General features: G+C 39.4%; 1 protein-coding gene and 1 pseudogene across 1 annotated transcript in view; both read right to left on the bottom strand.

The window, feature by feature from the left end:
- The window catches only part of LOC110168269 (1-phosphatidylinositol 4,5-bisphosphate phosphodiesterase beta-1), a 521,321-nt gene that overhangs the window by 225,987 nt on the left and 278,324 nt on the right, over window positions 1-17,010 (bottom strand). The gene's annotated exons all lie outside the window — the stretch shown is intronic.
- On the bottom strand, window positions 15,245-15,361 carry LOC129407781 (5S ribosomal RNA; annotated as a pseudogene).

Raw genomic sequence — 17,010 nt, 5'->3', positions numbered from 1 at the left:
TTTTAGGCAATCACGTTAACAAAATTATTTCACCCCCAAAAACGATATGTGCGCATAGAAATCAGTGCATATTTGGCTGTAGGTGAACATAAAATAAATATTCGCAAACTCTCAAATGAGTCCAGTCGTACGTAAAATGTACAGTGTGTATTTTATCCATCAGAATAAGAATTACGTAAAGTTAGGACAGGGGTGTCAATCTCAGAATCACAGAGGCCAAAATTAAAAACTGGGACTAAGTCGTGGGCCAAACTAAATATTTACTGAAGAATTTCAACAATATCTGCATGTTTTCTCTTCTTTCAAGATATGTAATGTTAAACCTTTTCTTATTAAAATAAATGTTTAATAATAGTTTTGCTTAAACATTGAATCCAGAACAAGCAGAATATAAAATAATAACATTTTAAATAAATAATGTCTCTATAGTCTATCTGTAGATGGCAGGTCAGCTCTAATACATTTTTTCTATGATCTCGCAGGCCAAATATAATTATATCATGGGCCAAATTTGGCCCCTGGGCCTGAGTTTGACATGTCTGAGTTACAATATCAAGAATTACAATTATGAAATGAAAATTTACGATTACGCTTTCTTCAGTACAAATACGAATTCACAGACGCGACTTTGCTGTCAAAAATACATCATCACTTTATTTATTGAGCAGAAGAAACATCGATCGAGATGCTGGACTTTTGCGCCATATGGACTGAACCAAGAATGACCCAGGACTGAAACAGGACTGAAACAGGACTGAAACAGGACTGAAACAGGACTGAACCCGGCATCACAGTTTAAGTCACGAAAATGGGAAATGGCCGTCATCAGTTTTTTTTCATTATTCATTTAAACACAAAATCCGAAACTGAAAAAAAACAAATTGGTTTTGGAGATAAATAAAACAACTATTTTCATCGTGATTTATGTTTTATTTTGAAAAAACAAATGAACAAATGCTACACGGATTTGCACCTTTCAGTACAAATAAAACCAACCAACTTTATCTAAGCAGTACTGAGCCAGAATTAAACCTGGACTAAAACTGTACCAAAACATGGATCTAAACCAGGAATGACTAAGAACTAAACTAGGACTAAACCAGGTCTAAACCAGAATCCAGCATATATAAATACTATTTTCACAACAACGAAGCAGTGACAATGTTAAGCACGCTGTATACTTTCCCCCAAATACAGACTTAAAATGAGAGGAAAGAGTGAAATGTAATGAATATGCAAATGACAGTGTGCCGTGTTATTATTCAATTATAAAATATTGCAATGTAGCTGCAATATTTGAATGCAACAACAGTATGTGTTTGAAAACGTAATATACACAGTGTTGAAGTGAAAGGGCCCAGATGACACTATTATCTGATCTATGCTCTGTTTCCTCATCACAAACATCCCTGGAGTTGTGTTTTGTTTCATTCACACATTTTTAACACAAAAACCCTCTCAAACAGAAATCACTCTGTTCTAACTTGTGATGCTCCACTGTGTTTTTAAACTCCGTACACCTTCACTAGAATCATTTGGACAATTTCTCTGGAGATAAGTTAGTGTCTTTATCATCAAATCAACACGCCATTCACAAATACATTGCTTGGTCCCAAAACAAATATAACAACATTCACAAATATAATTCACGATTTACAAATAAATGTAGCAACATCCACAAAAGGATTTCTCTCAAAAGAAATATTACGCGATTCGCAAATGTCAGTGCAGTTGTATTTATTTGCAAACGGATGAATCTGCATTTACAAACCACCGTACATATTTATTTGTGGATTTTTTGAGACCTTCCTGACAGAGCTTGATGCACAAATGTGTGTGTTTTGTTTTGTTTTTTCAGCCAATTGCATCAACTGAAGTTTGAGTTTATCGTTGACAACATCACACTATTATTACGCAATGGACCTAATTACTACTACTATTGCGTAACAGTCATGAAATTCTTTTGTGAATGTTGTTAAATGTATTTGTACGTCAAGAATTATATTTGTTTCTGGACCAAGAATTGTATTTGTGAATAACGTGATATTTATTTGATAATAAAGACACTAACCTATCTCCAAACATTTCACTCCTGGAATTACCAATCTCTCCTCAACAAAAGTTAAATGCAGCTGTTAACTTGAAAACTACCACTCTATGACATCACAAGGTGGAAAAGAGCATTAAGAGCTTTGGGGATGTAAACAGACAGAAAGGATTACTCAAACATGTGTGAATGAAACAAAACATAACTCCAGGTACTTTGCCCTGACGAAGACCATCTTGCTGGTCGAAAAGCATTGGCGTACTTTCATGAAATAAAGGACTTTTAATAAATTCAGTCGGAGTGCCTCAGGTTTATACCTTACCCACTTTTACATTTTCCAGTAAGGGCAAATTTCTGTTTAAAGACAACTCCAGGTCTGTTTTTGAGGAGGTAACAACATTCTAACATGACTTAAAGCTCACAAGAGTCTGTTTTACGTAATATAAGGCAAATACTGTATTTTTTTGGACTATAAGGGCCACTTAAAATCCTTAAATTTTCTCAAAAATCAACAGTGCACCTTATAATCTGGTGTGCCTTATGTACTCACTGACCTCGAACCAATTTTATGTAATACACGGCACTCAAATATCTGTCAAAATGTTCAACTTTGGTAAACTACAAAGCTGCACAGCTTGATGGATTGTTGGAGCATTACAGCTACTGTAGCCAGGAGCCTCGTGGAGTAAAGGGCGAAGTATAATTCTGCATCAGCATTTATGACATTAAGGAAATTCTACAAAGAATATTTGTCCATTCATATACGGTTTATGTGTTTGACCTGCTGACTTATAATCTGTGAAAAGTTTCACATGAACCATTTCCAACTCGATCGAAGCACAGAACAGACTCACCATCAGCAGAACACCCCTCTGTCACAGAAAGAACACTCAGATTCCACTGTGTCGTGTCCTTTAGTCTGACAGAAGCTGAACTGCATCAACGCAAAAGGAGCGAGTTTTTTTTCAGCGCTTATAGTTTCTGCAAATGAACCATGTGGTTTTGAGTTTTGTTTCTATAAAATGTAAACAAATGTGCATAAAGCTGCATCAAACACATTATTACTCAATGTTTATTTGAGTTCTCCTTGTAGGAAATAAAAAACAAACAAATGATTCACCTACATTCATAATCCACATTCACCAAGACAGGGAGGCGACGCCAGGCGAATTACACCACGATCTGCCAATGGACCATGGACGCCTGGACTAAGGATCAGTCTCAAGTGTCGTCCGTTTGTTTGCACTTAATGCTCCTTATAATCCGGTGCAAATTATGTAAGAAAATAGATGAGAGAATTCAACATTATTGATATTGCACCTTATAGTCTGAAAAATATGGTAATGTAATGTACAAGCTGGAAAAAAAAAAAAAATTGTAGAAAGTGCTCAAATTCCTTTGCTTCAAGAATATTCCTTATTTCAGAGTCAACTTTCTGTAAGATTTCTCCAACACCCTGTTCACAGCTCTCGCTCTAAGCACGACTGCGCTTGTGTTGACCCCATCAGGCACATCTCACCTCACTCTCCCAACACTTCGATAAAACAAAAAAAGAAAAAAAAAACAACTGTCATTTCACATCAGTTCAAAGCTTTCCAATTGTGACTACTTTAATACAGACAAATCCTGCTTTTATAGCCCTCTTTATCCCCCACACACCATGGGCCATCTTATTTCACATTGAGTTTTGAGAATGCCATCAGGACGCGTGGGGCTGCGGAGACGTGGCACTGTGAAGCGTCCCCGCGGGTTACAAGATCTGCGCCGCCTCTCCCGCTGCTGGCCAGCCCTGTTAGCCAACGGAGCGCTCGCCTGCTCCTGAGGGGAACTGCGGGCGTGCGGGTGAAGAGATGAGGCGTGGAGCCGCGGGGGGCGTGATGTGCCTGCGGAACGAGGACGGGCACAGACACGACAGCGGTTGGTATGACTACAAGGAGAGGAGACAGTACAGATGCCCCAAAAAACATTAGAGGTCCAAGGAGGAATATGAGAATTAAAAAATGACGTGTTCTGCTATTCTCTGGAATTTGGTTGTAAATTTAAAATGCATAATATATTAAAATTTTACCTCTTCGTCATTTTAAAAGGCCCACTACATTATTACACTATTTTCTGATCTGTTTCCTCATCACAAAAATACTCTGGAGTTGTGTTTTGTTTCATTCACACAAGTTTAACACACAAACCCTGCACATTTAGACTGAGTTCTTCTCTCAAACTGAAAAAAACTCAGTTCCACCTTGTAATACATGAAGTGCTCTGCTGTGTTTTTAAACTCCGTACACTCCCACTACAAACATTTAGATGATTTCAGCCCTGGAATTGCCAATCTCTGCTGAACTTAAAGTGAAACATTGGTGTTAACTTCAAAACTGCAGCTTCATGACATCACAAGGTGGAACAGACATTGTGATCTTTGGAGATGTAGACAGACCAAGGGCCTGTTTACATGAGAACGCTTGTGGGTAAAAACGACAAAATATTTGATCACAAGTGCCTTTCTTTTAGACGGTGACGGTGTTTTTGGAGCTTAAAAATGCAAAAATCTGGAACCACCCTCCAGAGTGGAAAAGTTGAATACGCTCTGCCGTAGCGTTTCCGTCTACACTGCCCAAGACGCAAAACTCTGGTCAGATCTGCTCACATCACATACACGTTTACATCACATACACACAGTACACAGAAACAAACATGTCAGATCATTTTCATGCATCAGACCTTCAAGCTGCAGTTTTAATACACTTACAGGAGTCATCCAAATGTACAGAATCTGCAGAGATACTATTAGTGAACAGAGAAGGACCTGCAATCACCTCTGTCAAATTCTGGATGCACCAGTTGGTCGCAGGCGAGTCAGACGGATATGGATGAGACCTGGAGAACCAGTCGATGGTGGGACAACTTTGTGGAAGGAGTAGCTGATGAAAATGCGAAGCGTAAAAACTTCCATATGCCCAAAGATGCCCTTGTTGCTTTAAGTACATGCATACACAATTGAATTCCACACACTTTTGCATCACTGTATGCACACACATTTACTCCTGAAAACGTCTCATCTAAACGCGGAATAAAAAGTTAAAATGTGACGCCACTTTTGCATCTTCTGTTCAGACCGTCATCATATAAATGTAGCCAGAGTAATAATAAAGAGTTACTCAAACATGTGTGAATGAAACTAAACACAACTCCAGGTTTGTTTCTGAGGAGGTAACAACATAACGCGGCTTAAAGCTCACAAGAGTCAATCTCCACTTCCTGTATTACCACGTGACATTACAACATGGAACAAAGTGTTTTCTGTTTGAGAGAAGAACTCAGTCTAAACTTGCAGGGTTTGTGTGTTAAACATGTGTGAATGAAGTGTGTAAATCCATGGCAAAGGAGAAATTCAATTCGTCAACTGGGCAAAACAAAAACATGGGCTCTGGACCTGTTAGTGACACTGGGACTGCTCCAAGATGGCTGATTGGAATTTTTGGGGTTTTGTGTGTTTTGTTTTTTCTTTCAGGTTAATATTAGTCAGGCTGGGTCCACCTAGTGCCTCCGCTTAATTTCATTTCTCTCCAGCGACTAGGTCAGGAATTGGAATACAAGATACGGAATGCAAGAACCCTGGAAGTTGTTGGAAACCAATCAGCTGTAAGCTGTGAAGTCATGACGTCAAACTGTCTGGTCCCTTTTGTGGAACAGCACAACAGTAAACAAAGAGGTTGAGATAAATGTAGATGAAGACAGACATCATGTCTGCTTTGTTTGCTGATGTTCCGGCAATTACTTGGACACCACTGAGTGTTCCAGTGCATTACATACGTCATGACCAAATAGCAGCGATTGTTAAAGAAAAAAAAAAACGAGGTCAGACGGCTTCCTCGAAGTGAAACCAGCTGATGAATCAGGCTAGGTTAATATGGCCTATACAAGCAAAGTCATTTCTGTCTGCTTCTGGCTGGGTGATACAACAATAGAAAATCAAACTGATTGTGAAGAGATGGTTGTCATGGCCCTGTACTTTCTTTGTAAAGGTCCATATTACTCTATTATCTGATCTATGTTATAATATAGTTTCCTCATCACAAACAAACCTGGAGTTTTGTTTTGTTTCATTCACACCTGGGAAAGGAGAAATTCAATTTGTCAACTGGACAAAAGTTTATTTTGGTTGAATACATTTCACAGTTCATCCAGGCTGTTTCTTCAGTTGTGGTCAGACGCTGTGGACTCTGCCTGATATCTGCCTGCAGGGAGGAGCTGTACTGTACTGTAACAAAGAGGTTCATTTGGTCTTCTGATCATTGATGTTATTAGGTTCTTTTTTCAGACTAAAAGGTTTGTTTTCATACCTGACAGTTTGGAATGCTCTCTAGTGATCTTCCTCAGAGTGGTCACGTGATGTTGCTGTGATGTTTCTGGTCAGCCGATTTATTCTCTGAACCTAATAACATATATGTAGTGTAGTGTAGTGATCTCCTCCCTGCAGGCAGAAGTTGTGGTCAATGTCCACCAGCGTCTGACCACAACTGAAGAAGCAGCTTGGACGTATTCAACCAAATGAAACAAAACACAACTCCAGGTCCATTTGTGATGAGGAAACAACATTATAACGTAGATCAGATAATAGTGTAATATGGGCCTTTACAAAGAAAGTACAGGGCCATGACAACCATCTCTTCACAATCACAGTTTGATTTTCTATTGTTGTATCACCCAGCCAGAAGCAGACAGAAATTACTTCGCTTGTATAGGCCATATTAACCTGAAAGAAAAAAACTAAACACACAAAACCCCACAAAAATTCCAATCAGGCATCTTGGAGCAGTCCCAGTATCACTAACAGGTCCAGAGCCCGTGTTTAATCAGTAAACATAAACACTCCACTGAACTGCACTGTTTGTTTGGGCCGAACCGCTGCTTCCACTGGCAGCCCTGAAGCCAAACATGTTTTAGTGTGGGCCATTTCTCTTATTTACAACTAAATATACTTTAGTATGTTTAGAGGTGCTCTGTCTCGTTTGTCTTGTGTTAAAAACAAGAAAAACAGCTGTAAAAGTTATTCCTCACTTACCTTATGTAATCTGACTCTACTAATTAATCATAGTGATGAGTTTATAAGTTGCTATGACAGTAAAACTAACAGCAACTACTATGTTTAGGTGCACTTCCTGCTGCTTCCTAATTAGATGCAGACAGTACACAGCAGACATATTTGACCTCAAGAGATGCTTATATAATATTTCTATACTGGGGCAAGATACAGTTTGCTCAGATGCTTGAACAAATCCAGCACAGTTGCTTCAAAATTAATCAAGTGTTGATTTTACAATTTAAAACTTTAGCTTATTATATTTGGACTTTTGCAGTTTGTGAAATGCTCCCATAGGTTTTTCCGTCCAGTGAATTCCTGTGTTTAACATGTTTGCATTTTCTATGAAAGATTAGTGTGTTCTTAGTAAATGTATATATTTAGGGAATGTTTGTGTCTAGTATAGAATTTGTAATTTGTACAGTTTTTGTATAGTCTGTCAAAGGGCTGCATAAACAGTGAAACTGGTCAGATGTGAGTAGAGTAGCCAGCAATTGTTCTCAAGTACAGTACTATTGCTTCAAAGTACTGCTCAAAGTATGACTGTAATTGGGAAAAGTACTGTAGTAATTTATATATAATAATTTATATATAATAATAATAACTAAATAATAATTAACTGAAAAAGACGGCTGCACAATATAGTGGAAAAATGCAAATATTGCAATACTGGCTTTCACAGTAATACTTACTGTAAGAAAATACGTATATGGCATTAACAGAACATTTTGATCTGACAGAAATGTTTTTGAAAGTAAAATAATAAAAAAAATACGATTTTTTCATCTAATTTTGCTTTGTTTTGGTCTTGGTTTAATGTTTAGTGTTACATTTTATTTTGACACAGACCTGTAAATTAAGGCGTGCAACTTTTCTCTCAAGTAAATTTAAGAAACATAAGTAGGCTTATTGTGTCAAAATGTTGTTGTGGAAAATGATGTATCTCTTGAAAAATAATAATCCATTTGCAAAGTCTGGTGAGTTTATGAAATACAAAAACATGTTTTTTCTTGTGGCAGTAGATATGGACATGGCCTGAGCCTGCCCTGGCCACAGACCAGCATGTGTTTGACAAGTATTCCATCAAAAAACATGTCCAGATGACAGTATTGAATTACTCCTTTGCTGTTTTCACAGCCATGAGTTCATCAACTTTGACACTTGAGGACAGGTAAAACAACAAAGGAGTTTTCCTGTGGGATCCAGTGGACAGAGCCTGTGGAGTCTTCACACATGTGCATGTGTTCATGTGTTCATGTGTGCATGTGTGCTTTGGGTCTCAGCACAAATCACATTCATTTATACAAAGACACTGACAGAAATATTTTCATCACAATATAAATAGTCACACATTTCCATCACAATAATCATTATTGCAAAGTTATAGAATATTCAGAATTTCATGCAGGCCTCGCCCAGCAGTATTTGCCCAAGGAGAGAGAGTACACAGTGGAAGAGTACTGCGTTTAGTATGTAGAGCCTGTATTTAGCCTGGGAATAATTGTGTGTGGAGCTGTAGGGCCATCTCTCTGGAGCTTTTGACCCTGAGTGAAGCTAATCGCGAGCTGACTCTCCTCCTGCGGAGATGTCATTTATTTAAAAGGGTCAGACGGCTACGCTAGGCATGTTTTAAACATTAGCCCACATCATAAGGTACACACAGGAGCACAGCTCAAACACTCAGCAGACACAGGGCGCCGGTTTACACTGAGCACAGGTCCTCTTCTCAAAATCACCTTCTTATACTGTGTGTCCTATGTACGAAAAATAGACTCATGTGAGCTTTACGTCATGTAAGAATGTTGTTACCTCATCAAAGCAGACCTGGAGTTGTGTTTTGTTTTATTCACACACATTTGAGTAATCCTGCATTATGAGGCTACGTTTATATGATGACGGTCTGAACAGAAGACGCAAAAGTGGCGACGCATTTTCACTTTTTACTCTGAGATTAGACTAGCTTTTTTCGGGAGGAAATCTGCGTGTATACAGTGATGCGAAAGTGTGTTGAATTGGATTGTGTATGCATGCCAGGCGGCTAGGTGGTGACACTAGGTGGAGATGTATGTGATGTAAACGTGTATGCGCTGTGAGCAGATCTGACGAGAGTTTTGAGTCTTGGGCAGTGTAGACGGAAACGCAACGGTGGAGCGTATTCAACTTTTCCACTCTGAAAGGTGGTTTCAGATTTTTGTGTTTTTAAGACCAAAAAACACTGTCACTGTCTAAATGAAAGGCATTCCCAATAAAATAATTTCTTGTTTTTACCTGCAAGCATTCTCATGTAAACAGACCCTTAGTCTGTTTACATCTCGAAAGATCCAAATGCTCTGTTCCACCTTGTGATGTCATGAAGCAGTAGTTTTCAAGTTATCTTTTATTTTTAGTTCAGTAGAATGAGGCAATTCCAGGGCTTAAATCATCCAAATGATTTTAGACTACATTTACACTAAAATGAATCCGTGTATCACCATATCACTGTATCGGAAACGGTTTGCGTCCAGACACGTCGTTTCTGTGTCCGCAACCCTTCTCTATCCACACAGCTTTGAGCACATTTGTTTATGTTTTACAGAAACAAACGTAAAACTGCATGGCTAATTTGCATAAACTGAGTGCTCAAAAAACTGCTCGCTAGTGTGCACTGATGCAGTTCAGCTTCTGTCGGACTAAAGGACACGACTCAGTGGAATATGAGTGTTCTTTCTGTGACAGAGGGGTGTTCTGCTGATGGTGAGTCTGTTCTGTGCTTCTATCATGTTGGAGATGGTTCATGTGAAACTTTTCAGAGATTATACGTCTGCAGGTCATACACATAGACTGTATATATGAATGGACATGCGCTGAATTACTTCACGGTGCATAGACCTACATGAGTGTATCAGTGTTTTCAGGCGTCCACACAGTGCCGGATCAGATCTGTACTCAGATGAATTCATGGGAGCTGACGGCACCAGATCGTTCCGTCTCTGGAGCCGTTTTCAGTCAGATTAGTGTGGATGAACACTGCATCCACAATGAAAAAGATTCAAATACATACTAGTGTGGACGGGGCCTTAGTGCTTGTTTATGCAGTTATGCAGATGACACTCAGATCTACGTCTCTCTGGCAGCAGGAGACTATGGACCAGTGGAGTCACTTGGTCATTGCATCCAACAGATCAGTGTGTGGATGCAAAACAACTTTCTCCAGCTCAACTCTGACAAGACTGAAGTCATAGTGTTTGGTCCACAGAAACAAAGGGACAGTGTCAGCATCACCTCCAGTCTCTCTCTCTAAAACCTTCAAATCAGGCAAGAAATCTAGGGGTAATAATGGACTCAGACTTGAACTTTAACAGCCACATCAAATCAATAACATCTGCAGCCTTTTACCATCTAAAAAACAGAGCAAAAATCAAAGGTTTACTGTCTAAATCAGACTTGGAGAAACTTATCCATGCGTTTGTCTCCAGTAGGTTAGATACTGTAATGTTCTGCTCACTGGTCTCTCCAAACGAGCTGTGAGACGCTGCAGAACATCCAGAACGCTGCAGCTCGGGTCCTTACTCGAACTAGGAAGTACGAGCACATAAGTCCTGTGCTCAGGTCTCTGCACTGGCTTCCTGTGGCTCAGAGAATAGACTTTAAAGCAGCTCTGCTTTGTACAAGTCTCTCCATGGCCGAGCACCAAAGTCCATCTGTGACATGTTAGTGTCATATGAACCATCTCACACTCTGAGGACCTCAGGGACCGGCCTCCTGCTGGTGCCCAGAGTCACGACTAAACAAGGGGAGTCAGAGTTTCAGGTTCATGCAGCTAAAACCTGGAACAGTCTGAACATGTGAGACAGACTCTTCTGTGACGCTGTTTAAATCCAGACTCAAAACATTTCTGTTTAACTGTGCAAATAACTGAAAGGTTTTCATTCCGCACTCTTCTCTCCAATTTATGTCTCTCTTTTTTAATTTTAATCTTCATGATTATTTATGTTTTGATTTGTTTTTATTATGATTTTAATGTATTTCTTATTCTGTAAAGCACTTTGAATTACTTTGTGTACGAATTGTGCTATACAAATAAACTTGCCTTGCCTTGCTTGTGTATGGAGTTTAAAAACACAGTAGTACAGAACGTTTTCTCTTTGATAAAAGTGCATTTGTTGAAGTAGTTTCTTAGGTGCACTGTGTACCTTTTCTGAAGAAGCAATTGCCACATTACGGATCTTTACGTAATACTCCAAAAACCCCTCGTCTGTGAGTCGGGTCCCTGTAACGTGTCCTGATGGTGACACATTCTTGTTTCCATGGAGACAGATATGTTGAATGCCACATAGGAACTAATCATGGAGACAAAAATAAGTTTTCAAAGATAATTAACCTATAGCAAACTGAACATTTTTCAAAAGAACAAAGTTAGAGGGAAGATTAGTAGCTTCACAAATTGCACCAACAGCCAAACAAAACAAAAAATCATCAGACTCTTTCTCCCTCACACGGAGGAAACCAAAGGGTGCGTTTTGACTGGAGGCGCCCTGCATGTAGTTCAGCTTTAAAGCCTTCCCTGATCAAACGCTGCTTTTGGGTTCTGTCTCTGTCTTTCATATGAGGAACGCCAGCGCAGTCTGCTCATATTATTGCACTGTAGTTTGTCTCTCGTTAGCTTCCTCTGGCTGCAAATACAAAATGGTTTCACTTTTGGCTCGCAAATGAATCCCGGGCAAAACTCCACCAGACAAAGTGTACAGAGATGAGATGAAGGCAAATACCAGACAGATCCAAGGGGCTGTTTAGGGCAGATTTCTTCCTCTCCCCTAATGCAACGCTCATTTGAATATGATTGGTTAAATGGTGTATGAGAAGACCACAGGCGTGCAATAGAAGACACGATTCGGACAGCTACGTTAAAGGTACAGTATGTAACTTTATGGAAGTGGAAAGTCAACTGTATGATTCTATGGAAACAGAATGTTAAAACTAGGGCTGGGTATCATTAAGAAGTTGCCGATACGATACATACCTCGATACACAGGCCACGATACGATACATATCTCGATACACTGATACATTTCAAATCGATTCAATACGTCTAAATCATGGCTGTGATACTAAAAGTCTTTGTTAAACCACTTCTTGTGCAAAGTTCATATGAAACACAAATATTTTAATCATCAAAACAGTGAAAATGTCAAATGTGTCGCATAAATGAGTTTCCTTTCACTCCACAAGCCACAAAACTGTAGCACTGTAACAAAATAATTTAATAAAACACACGTAAAAATACTCTTGCTGATATATTGATACAATAGCCCTTGATATCGATACTGTATCATCACATTAAACGATACGATATATCGATATTCCGATATTTCTGCACACCCCTAGTTAAAACTATACTTCAGACCAACTGCCATGGACACAGATGTATGCCAGTCCCAGGATTATAGCCAAAGGAACATTTCCAATGAAACAAAGAAAAGAGGCTCTCCTCCAGACTACATAAGAGTCAGGTTTGTGGAGATGCAAGCCTGCTCAGTAAGGATTAAGGGGGCTAGTTTTTCATTGCAATAAACAAAACCAAACTTCCAACTTCCAACTGACTTTACATTGAAAAACTGTCTTCCCTCTCTCTGTAACTGCAGGGGTGTAATGGTCCATGTATTCGTGCCGAACTGTTTCAGTACGGGATGTTCGGTTTGGTGCGGCGCTGTGCATGAGTCAATTCGCGCAATTTGTGTGTTTTTACATTCTACCACTACACGTGCAGCTACACGGAGGCTCGGCTCTTTAACATTCATGTGAGAACTCGTCCGTGATTGGGGCAATGTTTCCTGCAGCGCTTCATAGGCCGCCTTGACAACAACTGCCCCCCGCCTTGACTACGTCCCTCCAAACCACATGAATCCTACAGCTGTCGCACCACGGTCCTCACTTGTGCCTTTCATCAGCACAGAATCCCCTTCCCCAGATAACTGTCCAGACAATCTGTACAAGTTTGTTTTTCTGGCCAAAAATATGAAGACTGAGTAAAAGTTCATGCTGGAACTGTTAGTGCTGCCCTTTACTTTTTGAAAAGTTTTGTGTACTGTTCACAAGGAATTTATTTATTATTATATTTCATACATTTGTTGTTTATTTGAGAATATTTTATTTAACTTATTAGTTTTACCAAGCAGCACTTCGCATTGATTTAATTTTCCTATTTGTATAATATTTAAACAAATTGTTGTTTTAATAAAAACACATATAAACAACAAGCAAATGGTTTTGAATTTTGTTCCCAATTAACCAAACCGTATCCTCAAAACCGAGGTACATACCGAACCATGATTTTTGTGTACCATTACACCGCTAGTTATACCCCCGCTGCTGTGAGCCTCATTTTGGTCTTAAAAATGTTCGTATTAACCCGCTCTACATGCTCCTGGTGTTTTTATTTTGCTATTTTATCTGTAAATAAATTCCTTATCCTAATATGGAACTCTGCTCCAAATTCTACCCTATAACCGGCCTTGATGAGCTTCATTTGACTGGAGCTGTACACTATGGGAGACGTCATGCTCAGTTAGTTCACTTCTTTAAACAGTCTGTGGTTCAGCGACGCAAAATGAAAGTAAAATTCTCACAAATATCAAAAATATGCCTGTGTGCGTGTTGTTTGTGTGTGTGTGCATGTTGTTTGTATGTGTGTGTGTGTGTGTGTGTGTGTGTGCATGTGTGTGTGCGTGGTAGTGAGGACACATCAAAGACTTCTAAAATCTGGGTTTTGCCGCTGACTCATTTCTTCAGTCTGCTTTAGATGGTCCCCTCACCTCGGGGCATCTGGCTCAAGGCAACAGACGCTCACATGAAATCAGCCCAAGCAGCCAGTGGTTTGTCATTAAAAACAGAATGTGTTTAAAGGCCCTGTACACCATTTTTTCACATTATAAACATAGACTGTGTAAGGAAGTGGAAGAAGTGAGTGTGATGTCACCCATAGTGTTCAGCTCCAGTCAAATGAAGCTCATCGAGGCTGAAGTTACAAGAGCAGATTTAGAGCAGAGTTCCATATTAGGAACAGGAATTTATTAACAGACAAAATAGCAAAATAAAAACACCAGGATCATGTAGAGCAGGTTAATACAAACATTTTAAAATCTAAATGATGAGTTACAGAGACTTTATTTTCTTTTTTAAATGCCCTATATTACACAAAATGTGCTCATATGATCCTTAGTCCATGTTAGAATGTTGTTTCCTCATCACAAACAGACCTGGAGCTGTGTTTTGTTTCATTCACACGTTTGAGTACCATATTTTTCGGACTATACGTCGCACTTTTTTCATGGTTTGGGTGGTCCTGTGACTTATACTCATGTGCATCATATATATTAAAATATATAATTTCACAGGTTCGTTCTTTTCATACTGACAGCTTAGTCTTGTGTGTCAGTATCTGCTACTGCTGTTACTCCTTTACCACTGTCACTTCGCTCTACTGCACATGTCTCCTGCAGAAAAAGCCGCTGTCCTGCTGCAAATAGTGAAATCTGCATCTGAAAATGTTAATCGAGCAGCAGAAAGAAAGTTTGGAGTGAGCGAGAAACTTGTGAGGGACTGGAGAAAAGTGAAGGATACTGCAATGAAGAAAACAAAAAAGTTAATCGTGGGCTAAAAGCTAGATTTAGTTAGAGTTGGCGGAGTTGTTCAGAAGTGACACCGAGGATGAAGAACTGAATGGATTTGGAGTGAGATGGAGAGTTTGGTAAACTTGTTCTGTTCTGTTGTTTATGTTATAGTTTATCTGAAGAACTGTTCATATGTGACGTTAACAGTCTGTTGTTCTCTCTTCTATTGTTATTACTACAACTTGACTTTCAGCAGGAAATTGATTGATTGATAGCATTTATATAGCGCCTTTGAAGATACCCAAAGCGCTTTACAGTTCATTATTCAGTCACTCCACATTCAGTGGTGGTAAGCTACTCTTGTAGCCACAGCTGCCCTGGGGCAGACTGACAGAAGCGAGGCTGCCAATCTGCGCCATTGGCCCCTCCGACCACCACCATCACTCAACGACACACCACTTTCATACTAGGCAATGTGGGTGAAGTGTCCTGCCTAAGGACACAATGACAGTTTTTGCCACTGGCGCCCCCCTGTGGCACCTGGAATTCCTAGTGGTCTCCCATCCAAGTACTACCCCGGCCCAGCCTGCTTAGCTTCTGAGATCTGACGGGATCAGGCTTTGACAAGCCGGTATGGCCAGATAAACGGCGGTTCCTGGTCTCTGATTTTATAAAATACATTTCCCCCAAAATTCGACTTACATATGTTTTTTTTCTTCTTCAGTATGAATTTTTTGGTTGGTGCGACTTATACGCCAGAGTGATTTATAATCCGAAAAATACGGTAATCCTGGTTTATTAATAAGTCTACATCTCCAAAGCTCAAAATGTTCTGTTTTCAAGTTAACAGCTCCTTTTATCTTTTGTTCAGTGGAGTTCGGCAATTAGAGGGTTGAAATCATCCAAATGATTCTAGTGAAGGCGTATGGAGTTTAAAAACACAGTGGAGCACTTCCTGCATTACCACATGACATCACAAGGTGGAACAGAGTGTTTATTGTTTGCGAGAAGAACTCAGCCTAAATCTGCAGGGTTTGTGTGTTAAACATGTGTAAATGAAACAAAACACAACTCCAGGTTTTTAATGTAAAATCAATTGGATCAAAACAGAAATCACGAGTATCTTCCATCACTCAGAGACATCTCCACAGTGACTAATGTCAGACCTGGAGCCTGTATGTGCTTTCTATGTCCTCAGTATATATTACCTGTGATGGAGGGCTGTTCAGATGGAAAAAGAGCCTTGATTATGTTCTAATTGGACACACAGGAGCACCATTAGCTGTGTGATGTATGTGACAGTGTGAGACGAGCTGCACAAAGACTCTCCTCTCTCCAATAAAAAGGCCATTTCATTAACCTCCAGGCAATGAGACATGAAACGAGATCTGGACTTTAAGACCGACAGAACTGGAACGCTTTCAAAATATCTGCAGTGCCGGTTTCGCTGACAAAGTTATGTTAGTGAGGATGATTTGATCGCTTTGCCCGGGATGTTCCGCAATATGGCATTAAACTTCTCCATGGAGACAGAAGGTGACGGCACTATAGGTCAAGAGGTCAGATCTGATAGGAGGTTTGTAAGGCAATAAAACACCTGGAACTGAATAAATGAATAAGACAGTTTAATGGCAAACAGCGGAACATTCCAGGTAATGCAATAATATCTCCATGGAGACAAGCCACTATTGACACGTGGAGTTATGGTCAGATCTGTGGAGAGGCAAGCAACAGTAGGAATGCATGTTATTTAAGGCAATAAAAACACCTGGAATTGAATAAATGTAAGATAGATAAGTTTAATGTCATGCTGTGGAACATTCCAGATAAAGTAATAACATCTCCATGGAGACAAAAGTAGTTCACCCTCCACAAGAAAAGTGACATACTGCATATAAGTTACGACTTGTATCTGGGGACATTGCTTCTTATTGTCAGGGTAAATTAACTGAAGAAAGAGAAATTACTCCAATTAAACTCAAAATCTACATATCAGTGCCATGATACAACTTAAAGCCACAACATGTAACTTTTTCAAATGTATTATATTTTAATTAACTTGTTGCTGGAAAACTTGCATCCTTTCTCTGAGCGGGCTTGGATCTCCACAAACCTGACTCCAGTTTGGACAGTTCATCCTCCTGTTTGTTTCCATGGAAATATTGTTCTTTTGGCTTTAATGTTCCACAGTGTGGCATAAAGATCATCTATCTCCACTAGGGATGGGCATGATTAGTCGATTAATCGATAATTGATCATAAAGAATTTCATCGATTACGTTAAATTTAATCGAC

This window comes from Boleophthalmus pectinirostris, unplaced genomic scaffold (assembly GCF_026225935.1).
Source record: "Boleophthalmus pectinirostris isolate CB_2022bp ecotype Guang Dong unplaced genomic scaffold, ASM2622593v1 HiC_scaffold_13, whole genome shotgun sequence".
NCBI lineage: Eukaryota > Metazoa > Chordata > Actinopteri > Gobiiformes > Gobiidae > Boleophthalmus > Boleophthalmus pectinirostris.
The sequence above is the reverse complement of the archived record's forward strand: the minus strand, read 5'-3'. Positions and strand labels throughout refer to the sequence as shown.